Below are 12865 nucleotides of genomic sequence, written 5' to 3' on the forward strand. Positions count from 1 at the left end.
CCTTGTTTCAAAATATTCTTCATACCATAAACCTCAGTGAAATATATGGCAATTCCTTCCCTGAGGCATGAATACACCCACAGCTGATTGTAAACACAAAACTAGGGTCAACAAATGGAGAATGGTTTCATTGTCTGGAATCGCATTCTCTGATTGGAAATAGTCCCTTGGGAATTCATTACTGAGGACAAGTCCCACCCCTTGAAATTGCTGCTGAGCTCACTCATGATTATCCGACAAGACATTGGCAGTGAGTTCATCTGCTCTACTCTGCTTTAGAACAACACATGTGATTAACCAGGTAAAATTCTTTTCTTTCTCCTTTACACTTTGTATCATATATAACAATATACTATGTGCATTATTATGTTAGTAGTTTGCATGTTAAATTCTTTCTAAAAATATTGTGACAATATTTTATTCATGAAATGAAGTTATAGAAGGAAAGAAAAATATCTGTGACTAAATACACGTAAAAGAAGTTGAGATGCTCAGTGTCACTGTCTGACATTGACTATATTCATCCAAAAATGTGTAATGCTTTCTCACGGAAATACCACATATTAACAATAATTGATCATTGTAATGCTCTGTCACATAATTTTTTGGAAAGATGATTTCTGCTACATAGTTCAAAGTGAAAATATTTGTTAAATTTAAAGCAGATGATAATGTGTTGGGGTTTTCAATTTTACTTTTGTTTCTACCTCTATTATTTTATTGAATAATTTCGGCATATCATAAGATTATCATTGCACTTTGGAATAATTTTATGTATGTTTACAGTTATGTTGATTAGAAAAAAAATTTTTATATTTTTCTTATAAACTTTTTCATAGAGTTTGATCAAAACCTCTTAAGTACATCATTTACCTTTTCTGACAATTAGCTAATGTACCAAACAGACTCACGCAATCCAAGAGAAACATATTACCAAGGTTATATTCTGAAAAAGCATAGCTTTTTAAAAATTCAGAGCCGCTTAATCAACAACGTTACAAATGAAATGATCGGTTGCCTTTGAGGTTGGGAGTTAATTGAATGAACAGATAGCATGGCTTCCCTTACAGCAATCTATAACACTAATGGATAAGCTAATTTTTTCTTCCCTAAAGTAATTGCAGTCATCTTTAATTTAAAATCACTTACATTTACTCAGTTAGTTGGTTCCTAATAGGGCAAGGGTCTTAAACGTTAATACTGGGGAGATTTACATACTGCCAATATGATGCAGAGAGCGAAGACATTTTAGTATAAGTAATTAAAATTGAACATGCACCTTTTTTGTTATATTGAATATGTTATCAGAGTTTGCAAGGAAGATAATATTGGCACAAGATTAATCTTATAATACCCTAATTTTAATATTATTACATTTCTGTTGATTCAAGGATTTCAGTTTCCATATCAGCCAGGAAATTCTATGTAAAATATTAAAGTAAAAAATTAGTGATTCCCATTAATCAAACTCTGTCTATATCAGTGAATTGTGTGTAAGAATTACCATTTTAATACTACCAAGACTCATAATGAATGATGATGTTAACATAATGAATATTATGTTAGAATATACTCAGAATGAACTGATATTAATCATAGTTAATGATGTCTAACATCATGATGTTAGAAACACTACCTGGAAATGGATGACAGTAAAACCAGCATTATTATTCCGTGTGACTTAAGGGTTTTTTTTATTTTCAGAAAAAGATAATATTCTAAATGTTATTAAACAAAACAGCATGTTTGTGAACAGTTTATTCACATCTTGATTATTTTTGTCATATCAATGGTTGGGTTATCTAAGGTATTGCCACCTAAAGTCCCTAAAGAATTTTATTATCTGACATCTAAAATAAGTTTCCAACCCAGCAGAAAGACCTGTCCCTTAAAATTCAATTATTTTACCACTACTTGTTGAAAATTGTCTGATGACAAACAGAAATGTATTATCTGAAGATACTTTTATCTCAATAAATTCTTTTTAAGTAACAGGGAATAAAAAGTCTTTTCCTTAAAATCTTCACAGTTTTGCAAAATACAAAAAGCCAAAATTCTGGGAAATATGATTTTGAAAAAATTTATGTTATTTTATTTTGTTTTGTTTTAGCAACTTGGGAAAAAATTATCTTGCCATAACTGTTTAAGATACATAAAGAATTCTGAACATATACAAAAAATGTATGGAGCAGTATAGTGATCTTCTAGGTACTCAGGACTGTTTTGACAATTAACACATATAGTCATTCTTGTTTCACACACAGCCTCTTCAACTTATCCTAATTTCCATGTATTTTGATGTAAACCCTAGATATCACGTCATTTTATTTATAAATATTTTAGTATTTACAAATCGATATTGTATACATCTCTAAAAGATAAGCTCTCTTCTTTAAATTACTAGGATGCAATGATCACAGTTTAAAAAATAACCTTAATGTCATAAAAATAGTAAGTGTATAACCATCTTACAATTTCCTATGTGTCTTTTTTGGTATTTATTTAAATCAGCATCCAAATAAGGCCTACACATGGCAGTTGATTGATTCTTTGAGATTCTTTTAGTCTAGAAGTTCTTCTTCTATCTCTTTTCCTTCACACATCATTGAAAATAACCTAAATTTTTGTCTTACACACTTTTTCTTTCTGGATTTTGCTGATTGCAATACCATGGTGTTGTTTAACATGTTCCTCTGATTTCCCTGTTTTTGTAAACTGCTATTTCAGGCTAGAGAATTGCTCAGATTCATGTTTTCTGTTTGGCTGGATACTTTATAGCTGGCCTTGTGTTCATCCATCAGGAGGCACTTAATACGTAGTTGTTTTCCTTTTTATGATGTCGGTATCCATTGGAGCTCAATGCCATATATTTTAATTGGAAATGTGAAAGCGTAGACTTAATTCTGAAAAAAAGCGGACACATTAAAACAACTTATGGAGAAATGACCCAAGATGAAATATAAATACTGCATCTGGGTTACGTAGCCAGCAACATCACCAAAGAAGGGTGTTTTGCTGTTGTTGTTGTTATTATATATGACTGCATTTTCTAGAATTTGAAATTACATATAGTAAAAATTAACTGTCTCAGGTTTTTTAGAAAATGTACACTCCAGTTGTTCCCTCACCCCTTTCTTCTGTTTTCTTTTTTTGTTGTCGTTGTTGTTTTGTTTATTTTTTTTTTATTTTTTTTTTTTTGTCTATTATCCTGGCTCTTTACTGGACTCTTTGACAAGTTAGCCAAGTTACCATCTCATATCCCAGCTTCATATTGTAAGTCTAATTACTCTAACAAGTGCTTTCCAATGAATAGTAATGTGATGATAGCAGTGATGTTTCCAGAAATCAAAAATAAGCCACATAGTCCGAAAAATCCTTTTTGACCCATCTCTAACAATCCGGGAAATATGGCTTGCATGCTGAAATAATGGCATTTCTTTAGAACTTCTGTTATTTATGGGACCAAATGGGTAGACTACTTTAAATCACAATTTGCTCAGACAGGGCCCTATACACTGAAGTATAAGATAGCATCTGTTTACTGGAAGACTGAAATTTGAGCTCAAGAACTAGTCAGAAATCTGATTATAGAAACTAAAATATCACAGACAAGACCTAGAGAAAAGCTAACTTATTGGTGAGCTGACTGAGCATTATTGTATTAGAACTGCTTGACACTGCAGACTGAGTATTGCGTTAGAACTGCTTGACACTGCACACCTAAAATAATGTTAATGGGGACGAAGGTGTGTCTTTGGGAGGGCTTTGTATGACTTTACGAGATTGGATCAAAGTAGATACCCATTTTTACAAAGTTTATGAGACTCAAAATAAATGAATATGCATGTGCCAAGAAGTACTGAGTAAACAAATAATAAAATATAAATTAAATTGGGAAAATACTCATGATTTGGTAAAATGAATATTTATTACATATAAAATGAGTATATGCCATTTGAAGTAGTAAATGACTCTACATTACAAATAGGCAAATATATACAAATAAAGGCCCTGATCAGTTATGTGTATAAATCTATATTTGTATATTTCTGAAAATAACACTAATGAGAGGGAATTTCACTGTAGATAAGGTTCATGAACATCCCATTGCTTAATGCTAAAAAAATAAGATTTACTTTAAATAAAAATTAATTCTTCAAATACTAAGATTTTGAAAGGCATCAAAATAAAATAAAATCTTTTTATTAGAAAGAAAATAGTCATGTACAGGAGTCCAATGATCTATTTTTACATTGCCACTTTTTCTTTTTTCAACTGCATCTGTACCACATTGTGATTTGGGTGAAGATGAATGCTGGAGAATTGTGCTAGTAACTGACAGAAAATGCAAAATGTTTTTGACGTCGCATTATTTTAAAGTTTCCTTGGACATTCTTCCGTTGTAGCTAATTTTCTGGGGTCCAAATAACATGAATAACCATACATTTATTTTAATGGAAATAACTAAAATAACAGCCTTACTGAGAAATTTTAATTACTTCAGGTCCTTATTTCCCCCAGAAATTCATTAATTGGTTTCTTCTTATTTAAAGTTTTGATCATTGAATTCTATAGAGTCCATGCCTTGGGATAATTTATAAGTTAAATAAAAGGCTATCTGAGAAACAGCTATGTCTCTTCACAGTGCACTAGCTTAAATCAAGATTCACCAAGAAATAATTGAGAATTACATAATTTTGGGCCCCTTATACTCAGAATTTTTGGTACAACTCCTAAAAGAAGGGAACCATGTTTCCTGTTGTTTTCTAATGACACATTTTAGGGTTCTTGAGATACCTCCATTCATGGCAACTTCTCCAGCTAACAAAAGTAAGTAGTGCTTCTGATTTCAGGCAAGGCTCATTTGATAATGGTGAAAGTGGTGAAGATGCTAAGCCTGAATGATACTGTTCAATAGGTCCATACCTCATACAAACTGATACATATATAGTAAGTTTGAGATTTTTTTTCCTTTCTCAATTGTACATTTTAGTTAGTTATATAAAAATTTTTATGGTTTTTCTTTCTTAAGAATTCCCTTGGCTACTAAAGGACCTTTGCATTTCCCTATTGAGAATCAACTTGTCCATTCCACACCAATGAGAGGTTTATATATACATTTGGATAGAGTTGACATCATTACAATATTGAGTCTTCCAATCCATATGCAAGCTATATGTGGCCATTTATTTAGACCTTTGTTAATGTCTCTCATTGTTTTATAATTTTCTTGATAAATGACGTCTCCAACTTCTGTAGTTTATTTCTAGATATTTAGGTTCTTGGTTTGTTCTTTGTTCATGCCTTCTTCATTAGGATTTGGTAATAAACTTATAAAAGAAATTAGGGCACTCTGTCTTTTTGCTCGTCTGGAATATTTTTTGTTTGTTTGTTTGTTTGTGACGGAGTCTCGCTCTGTCACCCAGGCTGGAGTGCAGTGGCGCGATCTGGGCTCACTGCAAGCTCCGCCTCCCGGGTTCACGCCATTCTCCTGCCTCAGCCTCCCGAGTAGCTGGGACTACAGGCGCCCGCCACCACGCCTGGCTAATTTTTTTGTATTTTTAGTAGAGACGGGGTTTCACCGTGGTCTCGATCTCCTGACCTCGTGATCCGCCCGCCTCGGCCTCCCAAAGTGCTGGGATTACAAGCGTGAGCCACCGTGCCCGGCCTCGTCTGGAATATTTTAACTAACACAAAAATGTTAGAAAGAACCACTTCATCCTAACATCCATTTTAATGATAAATCATTCATTAAAAATTTCCCATAGATATTGATTCGTACAGGTTTTCTTTCTTTATTAAAATAACTTTTAATAATTTATTATTGTTCTTTGGCACATGCATTTTATCCAAATGCACGTTATGGATGTAAGGCTGGCATAATGATCTTTATAATTCCTTAGTATCTTCTACAATTGTGAATATATTTGCTTTATAAATTCTAAAGTCATGTTTTTTTCTTCCCTTTGTCTTATTCACACATGTCAGGGGTATATTTTTATTCTATGTCTTTCCATATAAGACTTTTTTCCAATCAGAATGCTTGTTTGTTTTATAATTCATAATTTTCAGATTTTATCTGTGTTAATTTACTTCTGTTACTTCCTTTTGCCTTCTTCTTTGGTACTTTAGTTAAATGTATAAGTTACAGAAACAATTAATGCCATTATTTTTCTCAGAGTATAAATCTAGATTATTTTAAATTGTATATTATACATAGAATTTCATTTTTTATTCAGAATAATGAAAATATTAGTTTTGAAATTTTAACATGCCGCAACAGCCCAAAAAAAGTTTTAAAATTATTTTTCAGAATTTTAGTTCATTCATGGAATGAGGCAAAGTTGATGTAACAATATGTACCAGGGAGTTGTCCTGGAGTTGCTTTGTCACATTCTAAGGCGAACGCATAAATTAATTAAATACTAATTATTAAAGCAAAGTTACAAGAGTAATAATGCAATAATAGTAAGTATTATATTGAGTTATATAAGAAAAAATAGTGCACCCAAATGTAAATGTGTTAATCAGCTTATGGATTGAAATAAAATTTCAAAGGATGATAAGTTTTGAGGTAATTTTACTATATTTTCAAGATCATAAGAGTAACAGATTACTAAAATAGTAGATTATTCTAAAAGGGACATAAGGAATCATTTATCAGTCACACCTATATCTTATTTAAATACTAATTATTAAAGCAAAGTTACAAGAGTAATAATGCAATAATAGTAAGTATTATATTGAGTTATATAAGAAAAAATAGTGCACCCAAATGTAAATGTGTTAATCAGCTTATGGATTGAAATAAAATTTCAAAGGATGATAAGTTTTGAGGTAATTTTACTATATTTTCAAGATCATAAGAGTAACAGATTACTAAAATAGTAGATTATTCTAAAAGGGACATAAGGAATCATTTATCAGTCACACCTATATCTTATTTAACCAAGAAACTCTTTTCTCAAAGCAAATATTTGTTGGCAATGTACACAATGAAACTGACAAAGCCCCAGCTTTTGTCTAAGTGGTCCCCGCAGAGACAGGTAGAGACACTCCTGTTCTATTTCCTCCCCGTCCCAGCCTGCTCGGCACAAGGCAACCTTAGAGAAGCCTCTGACTAGCAGCAAGCACTAAATGCTACTCTTACATATTTACAAAAATGAGACAAATTAAGAAAGAGATGATGACATTTTATTTATATCTCATTTTATTTTTATAACTCTTCAAAAATCTTTTTTATTTTACATTTTAATAATTTTAATTGTTTGTAAAGATTTGTACTATTAATTCAAAATCTCTAGAAAATAAACTTCTCTGCTGGATAAGAAAACTGAAATCTAGTGGCGTTTACTTAGAAACAGGGCAGACCACTACCAGTGGCAGAGCAAAATTAGTAATCAGACTCTTGATACCGATTTTATTTTCTGTGTAAACATCTCCAATCCCAATAATTGATTCACTTCGGCATTCCATACAAAGGTGACCAAGTTTAGTTGTTGCATGGATCCCTTATTCTATATATAATACGACTGCAAATCTTCCATGTAGCAATTCAAATTAAAAATAGATCAGAATGTGTCTATAAGTTTGTTTGTTTGTTACTCAGTCCTTCTGTGCAGTTAAGAAATGTATTTTGAGTAGGGATTTGCCAGAGAGTGAGGTATTGACTTTAAATGAAAACATCTTCATTAAATATACACACATTTTCTATATCACAATGTCATCTGTTATTATGGTCAGTACCTCCCATGTATGTGCATCCCATAATTCCATTTAAGCATTTATCCTCCATGATATATACACACACACTACAACGTAAAACACACCATGATCTTTATCCTATTGTAATTAAACAAAATTAGACTTGCTAGCTTTAATTTTACTCAAAAGGGTAAAATACCCAAAGTCACTACTATGCTCACAAACACAGCTCAAGAAACGAGATGGTGTTTCAGGCTATTTTTTTATATGAGTTTTAACATGCTATTAGAACTAACTCAAGTGGCCAAAGTAGCAGTCTGAACAAAGATGAGATGGTAAACTGTCATAAGAAATGGGAGAAGCAATACGGATCACGTCTTATGAAGGCCTAATCACATCTTCTGTCATTCTTCTAGCTTCAAGATTGTCCGATGTCAGTTGCAATAAAATGTGAGATATAAGCTGACAAATATACCCATCTTTCATTTATTTTACAAATTAAGTGTGGGCATTCTGATTCTGAATGTTAGAATTATATCAATAAATTTGATAAGAATTTTGGCTCCTAAAGCGCAAACGTAATAGCATTAAACATATGGCCAGTAAAAGTCCAAGTAGACGTATTGAGATGAAAAACATGAATTTTCTTGTCCTTGCTGCATTATGTTAAATGAGGAACAAGATGACACCAGAGTGCCAATCTCTCCTTCAAACAAACGAACATTGAAAAAACAAAAGAGTGTATCTACATCACAAGAACTTGCAGAGTTGTGAAAGCATTCTGATCCACACTCCACAGGCATTTAATAATATAGAACAATTGTATGATTCTAAAATAATTACCTCTGTCAAAATTTACATTATTAAGACACTGACTATGACAAGTGTTTTTGCTAAGAAGAATTTCTTGAGCTTCAGCTTCTTAGCTCAACCCAGATTTGTGTGAAGTGTTATGTGTGATCATTTTTAGGCCCATAATGCCAGGGTTTTAGATGGAGCCTGGAGGTTCCTAGAAAAATTTATAAAGTACAGAACTTTCATTTGAAAGACTCCCAAATTTATCTCAATAAGCATATCCATTCTCCTTTCTGCCTCCTTTCTAAGCTCACATGCTCTCATTCAAAGCACAAGCACTTTTTAAAAAACTAGTATTGTTACTCTGCTAATTTCTTAAAGAGTAAAAGAACTATCTTTTCCATGAAATCATCAGTTACCTTTAAGAAAGGCCTCTAAGGAATCTGATTTTCAAAATTCATAAACAGGATTGGAAAAGTTCCATAGACCCTCTATGGAAGAATCTAAAATAAAACACTTGAGGCTGAAGGCTGTTTCTTCAAGATGTTTACAATCACAGGACTGAGGGGCTTTGCCAAGAAAAGCTACTTTTCCCTCCTTAAACTGTCTCCAACCTCGCCATCCTATTAATTCCTTCCAGAAGACAATATAATAATAAAATGGAAAGCCATTTTTAAAGGTTCCTAACATCTTTCTATAAAGAACAAAATTTCGTGCTAAGACAGGCACCCAACAATTGACCATAAGATGTGATACCATTGAGATTAATATATTTAGCATGTTAACTCTCTCTACATCACTCATCATTTTCATCTCAAAAGACCAAATCCAACTGAAACTTACTTAGTTTAAAACTTATTTAATTCATAGAAATATTTAACTCTTCATATAAAAGTGTAGAAGATTTATGTATATATGTTTGTGGGGATTGCATGTATAAAAGGAGGAGGTTTCCTAATATGTTATTTTGTATAGATTGCTTTTGTGTGATATATTTAGAAGTGAAAATTCCAATGTGGTAATGTGCAATTATCATAGGCTGCCTACAAGATTTATTGGAAACATTTTATTTAGGTTGATAACATTTGTGAGTCTACAAGAAAAAATAATGTACTGTTCTATTTAAAGATGTTCTTTAAGATAATGCGATGCAATAAACCCCAGGCAATTTTTGGCATTGTGTTAAAAATACGTATTTCCACAGTTAGTAATCTTTCTCTGTTTGAGAGAATGTTTATGTTTAAATATGTATCTCTAGTAATTACCAGCATATCTTTTACCCAGATTTCTTTAACTCAATAAGAGTCGAAACTGTTCAACAAATTCAGCATATGTTCCTCACTTTTTCCCTTAATCATAAAGACCTCAAGATTAAAGATAAACTTTAACATTTATCTGGTATTTATCTCATTAATGGCTAGAATAGTCAAAACAACACACGTGGTGCACATTGTCAAATTTCTTTGTATTCAAAATTCTGAACACAAAATCACTTTTCAATACTAAAAGATATATAATTTCTGTTTGCATAACTATTATTTCCATCATGCAAAGACGCTATACTCACTGATGTTGGTAAGACAGTTCACATATTTTCATGAAAATGAACACATTTATAATAGCACAGTGTGAAGAATTGTCACCTGACATCTGAAACACTACTGTCTTTCAAAAAGAATATCCTTGTGATTTTTGTCGGCAAAAAAAAATTAAATGTGCCTTTCATTTGGGAATAGGAGTGAGGGCCATTGCTGCCATTATTTTTAGTAATCTTCATGCTTGTGACTGTAGTAAAATAATAATTATTATAATCTCACAAGTGATCACTGGTCATTACATTCAGATTCTCTGGCGATCTGAAGAGAAAACCGCTGTCTGTGATCCAGGCTATTCCACTTTTTTTTCTCACAACAGGTGAAGAAATCTACACAGAAATATATAGAAATTCACAAGCAAATAGGAATCAAAGATTAAGAATCAATCAATAGTCACACTGAACATGAACTTCCACAATCTCCAAAACCTGAAAGGGATGGTGAAATAAATTGTTAGCTTATACATGCCTTGCATCAAATTAAAAATAAAATAAAAGCACCCTGAAATTAGATCATTTCTTCTAACTTGCTTGAAAAAAACCCTCTGCAACAATCTCCATATCGTAAGTATGGGTTTAAAGGTGTTCAGTTGCTCTGTCTATGAAGTAGCCATTCTTTTGCTTCTTTACTTCTCTAATAAATGTGCTTTCACTTTAAAAAAGAAAAAAGGTTTTCAGGATATTGTCTTGAAAAGAGAGTAAAGTCAGGAAGTTTAGGAGGAAAAGAAATGTAAAATGCAGAATTAAAATGAGGGTTACAGACATGAAGGAGAAGACTTATGCAGAAAATCGAAGAACTGATACAAAGCCTAGACTTGTGGTATTCTCTCAGAATGCAGAGGAAGGAAAAGAGACGAAAGTAATGTGAGAGTGTCCGATAAAATGAGGATAGATAGTAGTAATAGAAGCAAGGAATTACGTTGCCTCTGAAAAATCAATCAAAACAATGGCCATAGAAACAACAATTACAGAAAACTCTTCTGAACTGATACAGAGTTAAGGTGACTGCATGGAAAGGTCTGTCATTGTCTCAGGCAAAATCAATAAAAAGGCCTATACTTCAGAAGGTCATGAGGTGTTCTGTTTGTTGGAATCAGACAGTCTTATATTTGTTTACTCTTATTCAGGTTTTACCATTATCTTATAAAAAGAGGATCATTTTTCCTTCTTTTGAGACTGGGTCTCGCTCTGTTGCCCAGGCTGGAGTGCAGTTACAAGATCATGATTCACTGCAGCCTCAACTTCCTGGACTCAAGCGATCCTCCCACCTCAGCACCCCTGAGTAGCTAGGACCACAGGCATGCACCACCATGTCCAGCTAACTTTTTATTTTTTGCTAGAGACAGGGTCTCACTAAGTTGCCCAGGCTGGTCTTGAGAAGATCTTTGCATTAGCATTTTCCTTCCATTTTCTGGTCCTGTGCTTTATCACAGTATTCTAATTTTACCTTGGTGTTCAACAATGCAGCCAGCATGAGAACACCCACATAGATGAAATCTTTGCTCAAACCACCGTGAGGATGTGCGAAATTGGTTTCCTAATTTCCTGATTAATTTTCACTGCTTCACTTCTGAGTATAACTAATAACCATATGTCTTTCCTCTTCAAAATAAGTTTTCAAATAAGGTTGTTTCCATTGTAACCCACTTTCAGGTACCAATTCTGTGTGAATCGGGTGGGGTTCCATTGCACTCTAATAATGAATAGTTTCTTAAGCTAAGTGACTCAACACAACAAAGGTTTCTTTGTCATTCAAGGAACACATCTCTTCACTCTTTCACATTAGCCTGTCTTTGGCATCCAGGTTATCTAGAACTGGCAGGTTCCTGAGTCAGAGTTGGTGAAGCGTGAATTGAATCTTAAGTTTTCATCTAGAAGTAACACATATAACTTCCACTCAACATTTCACTGATCAGTGCAAATTGAATGGTTACACTCAGCTTCAGGGGAGCAAAGAATTGCAATCTTACTTTGTGCCCAGAAGAACTGGAAATATTTGCTGGACAGAACCAATGGCTACCACATATTCCCACTGGAACTGAAGCAGTTAATTTCTCTGATATTCCTAAAATTGTTATGCTGATAAAGAAACCAAAGGATCCAGGCATTTGGAATTAGGGATGCTAGATTTCTTCTCCACAACACCTCTTGAGCTGCTGCTAATAAAATAGATGATGGCTCTTATTAAAATTATCAACTGGAACATAGATTGGGTGGGGTGAGGTGAGGAGTACTGCAGTGTAACTTCAGAAGAAATTTGAACAGCCTTGCTACTTCAGACTATAATATCTTATTCATACGCCAAAGCTAAATTCCTTAAACAGAAACCAGAGAAATTGCACTCAGGCTTGGAAATATTTGGAAGAAAAAAGGAAAGAGGGACATAAGGGTGTGACCTTGTTTGAAAAGCGTGACTCAGTAAGATTTCTGGGATTAATTATAAGTAATAGAATCAAAGAGAATAATTGGGACGCTAACATGGCAAAATGTGTTTAACAGAGATAAATCATTGCTTAGCCACAAAACAACACAAAACAAAATCCTAGGGCTCTATAAACTGCACTAGAAAGAAATCGTTGGCTTGGGCAGTAGTGTCCTCTGCTGAACACTGCTCCCAATGCCTTCCTTAAGAGCAGGACTCAGAATACCAAACACTGGAAATCCTCTTACTGGGGAAACCTTGGCAGGCACCAGATTAGCTATCCAAGACTTACTCTATAGTTTCAACAAATGGCTGCTCAGTTACCAAAATACATTTTGGATTAATTAAAG

The 12865-nt window shown here is 33.2% G+C and overlaps 1 protein-coding gene across 1 annotated transcript in view; it reads left to right on the forward strand.

Annotated features, from left to right (window-relative positions):
* Nucleotides 1-217: 217 nt before the first annotated feature.
* Nucleotides 218-12865, forward strand: part of DLC1 (DLC1 Rho GTPase activating protein) — a 530175-nt gene continuing 517527 nt past the window's right edge. Inside the window, exon 1 of the mRNA XM_063637785.1 lies at nt 218-301. The gene's annotated coding sequence lies outside the window, so the exon portion shown is untranslated. The remainder of the gene's footprint in view (nt 302-12865) is intronic.

Source organism: Symphalangus syndactylus, chromosome 1, assembly GCF_028878055.3.
Source record: "Symphalangus syndactylus isolate Jambi chromosome 1, NHGRI_mSymSyn1-v2.1_pri, whole genome shotgun sequence".
In the NCBI taxonomy this organism is placed as follows: Eukaryota; Metazoa; Chordata; class Mammalia; order Primates; family Hylobatidae; genus Symphalangus; species Symphalangus syndactylus.